The sequence below is a fragment of the Phocoena sinus genome, chromosome 1 (assembly GCF_008692025.1).
Source record: "Phocoena sinus isolate mPhoSin1 chromosome 1, mPhoSin1.pri, whole genome shotgun sequence".
Taxonomy (NCBI): Eukaryota; Metazoa; Chordata; class Mammalia; order Artiodactyla; family Phocoenidae; genus Phocoena; species Phocoena sinus.
Window position 1 is genome coordinate 22,201,774 of NC_045763.1, and position 3,496 is coordinate 22,205,269.

The window sequence follows — 3,496 nt, forward strand, 5'->3', positions numbered from 1 at the left end:
GGTCTGGCCTCAGCTCTGCCCTGGGTGTCTGGACTGGCCCCCTCCTGCTCTTTGGGACCCCACTGCTGCTCCTTATCAAAGCCAAAAATGGACCTCAAAGGACAAACCACCTTTAACATGTGAAGAACTAGAGCCAAAATCTGCCCCCTCCCCCAGCTGCACCCCATCACACATAGGTGGACACACTCAAACCACCTAAGCACACAACCCTTGCACGCTCACGTACACTCAGTACACACCATCATGCAGAGACACCCCGCCATAATTACATCTCCCTACTCACCTGCACATTCACAAGCTCAGGTGTCACATCTGTCATGCCCTCACTCACAACTGCCCAGCGTCACCTCCTTCCTCGTACTCATTCACACACTCTCCTCAGATCCTAAGATGTGGCCCAAGCCTCCTGGGAGGGACTTTGAAAAGGCCCAGTTTGGTCATCCCTTCTCGTCTCCCTTGGAGGCATTTTGAGCCTTGAGCACCTGAGACAGGAGAGAACGTGGTGGTCTGTTCATCACGTTCAACCTTCACACAAACTATCCACCAGAGCTGAGGCCCTAGCTCTGCTCCCTAACCCAGATCCTCTTCTCCCAAACTGGCTTCACCTTCTCAGCCATCCCCCAGCCACCACGTTCCAGAGGCACAGAGGGACCTCCAGGATCAACCTTGACCACAGACTGAAGGACACCTGGCTTAACTCCAGGCTCACGCCTGGTTTTCAATAGTCCCTCATGTATGTGCATGGAGCAATCGCAGTTCAGCGCTCTTTGAGATTCTCAATAATCAGGGCAGGTAGGCAGAGGTTATTATGCCCATTTTACAGATGAGGAAACTGAGGTTGACTCCTCTCTCTCACACCCACCTCATTCTGTTACCAATTCCGTCAGTTCTACTTTAAAATATATCCAAATCTGAATCTAATAAAGCCTTTAGATCCAAACTTCAGTTTGTAGGAAATACAGGCAACAGAGGAACAAATTAAAGGGCATTTCAGAGAAGCAATCAGCCAAAACCAGAATGTGAGACCAGGACAATCTACAGGAGAACTGACCCGGCTCCTTCGACAACCACGGCGGGGGGAGGAATGGGGAGGAGGTTTTAATCTAGGAATCCCTAGATTAAAAGAGACTTAAGAGATATAAAAATAAAATGCAGGGACTTCCCTGGCGGTCCAGTGGTTAAGACCATTCTTCCACCGTTCCAGCCCTGGTCAGGGAACTAAGATCCTGCATGCCGTGCAGCGCAGACCAAAAAAAAAATCAAATGCAACCTGTGGGTCTTGTTTGGAACCCGGATCAGTCAAGTCAACTGTAAAAAGATACATGTATCAGTTAGGGTCCTGGAAAGAGATGGCACACTCAACGTGGGCAATCTGAGGAGGAAGGGATTACTTAAAGAGACGCGGGCAGGTCTAGAGAACCAAAAGGAATAGTGTAGTCGTCCAAGGCTGCCAAGAGTGGGGTGCCCTTTTCATCTGAAGGGCTGAGGAGAGGGGGCAGTTGCTGGAACACAAAGAGGGTAGCTATTTGGAAAAGGCTGCCTGACAAGAGTTGTGACCTTGCATAGGCAGTTGTAGCTGGTCGTCAATGACCAGGCAGAGGGGGAACCAGGACATAAATACCCGAATATCTCTCTTCTTCCACCCTCTGGTTTCTTACCAGTGCCTCCCATTGGCTGAGCCCAACCAGAAGCAAGGGAGGTGGATAATGTTGTCCATACAGATCAGCCTCTGGGGGCACAGAGTTGGGTGGAGAAGGGTGGAGAGTGGATCTGGAGGGGAAAACAGAAGATATCCAGGACAGACACATTTGAGAAAAGCCCGGAGAATTTCATATGGGCAGGATTTTAAATGGTTCTAAGGGATTTTAAAATTTTTATTAGAGCATAATGGTGGTGTGGTTATATAAGAAAATGTTCATATATATGGAAATATTTAGGGATGAAGTTACAGGGAAATGGTTTAAAATATTACAGTAAAATGAGGGGAGAGAGAGAGAGGAGGGGAGGGGAGGGAAGGGAAGGATGAGAGGAACGAAAGAAAGAAAAAGAGAGAGAGAGAGGCAAAATATTGAATCTAGAGAATGGGTATTTTGTAGGCTGAATATGGTCCTCAGAAATATCAGGTCCTAATCTCTGGAACCTGTACATGTTACCTTATGTGGCAAAGATTTTGCATGTACAATTGAATTACTGCTCTTGAAATGAGGAGATTATCCCGGATTATCCAACTGAGCCTTAATGCAATCACCAGCACCTGAGTAAGAGACGAAAACTTGATACAGACAGAAGAGAAGGCAATGTGGCCACAGAGGCAGAGTGATATGGCCACTAGCCAGGAATACCAGCGGCTGCCAGAAGCTGGAAGAGACAAGGAATGGCCTCTGCCCTAGAGCCTCTGGAGAGAACGCCAAAAAGAAAAAAAAAAGAAACTGATTTTGGAATTCTGGCCTCCAGAATTGTAAGAGAATAAATGTGTGTTGTTTTAAGCTGCCAAGCTTGTGGTCATTTGTTACAGCAGCTGTAGGAAACTAATACAGGTGCACAGGGATTTATTATACTCTTTCCTCTCTTCTTGTGCGTTTGGAAACTTTTCTAATAAAGTTGTGTTTGTGCGTGCTTAATTCACAACACTACCTATGAAATAGTCTTGCCAAGGAAAAAGAAACAGAATCAGCAAGTTCAACCACCAGTTTACAGGAAACAGAGAAGAGGAACAGATCATAGGGTACCCTCAGCAAATTCAGACAGCAGTGAACGCACAGAACAAGCAACCTGGTTTCTTCAACAAATAAATTATAAGGGAGAAATAAGATGATGGAAGAACCTATAGATTATGAGAATTAAGAGGCATAGCAACCAAATTGCTATGTGTGAGCCTTTTTGGGATTCTGATTCAAACAAACTAGACAGAGAGTGAGAGAGAGAGAGAGAAGCAAAGGAAGAGAAACTTATGAGACAATCAGAAATTTGAACACATCAGATATTCAATTATATTAAGGAATTAATGTTGATGGTTAGGTTAATGACTTCACAGTTATGTTAAAAAGAATTCTTATCCTTTAGAGAAACATATGAAATATTTACCGATGAAATTATGTATTCGGGATTTGCTTCAAAATAAAATGGGACGTACCTCAACTGAAAAAAATGGGTTGATAATTGTTGAAGTTGGCTGATGGTACGTGGGGATCCATTATACCATTAAGTGCACTCTTGTACGTATTTGTAATTTTTTATAAGAAAAGGGGTTTTTTGTTGTTTGTTCTTTAAAGTAATTCAACAGTTGTTTAGATTTTAGAAGTGAGAACAACAGTGAAAAAGAAAATTGTCTCAATGCTTTATAATGAATAATTGTGTCTTGGGATGGACTTTTCTTATGATAGTGTCTCATTAGGATTTAGGTGCTGTATCTCATACAACATAAATGGAAGTAAAAAACATTGTAACCTGGAAAATTCTGTTAAATGAAAGAAAAGAATAACAATAAAGATGCTGA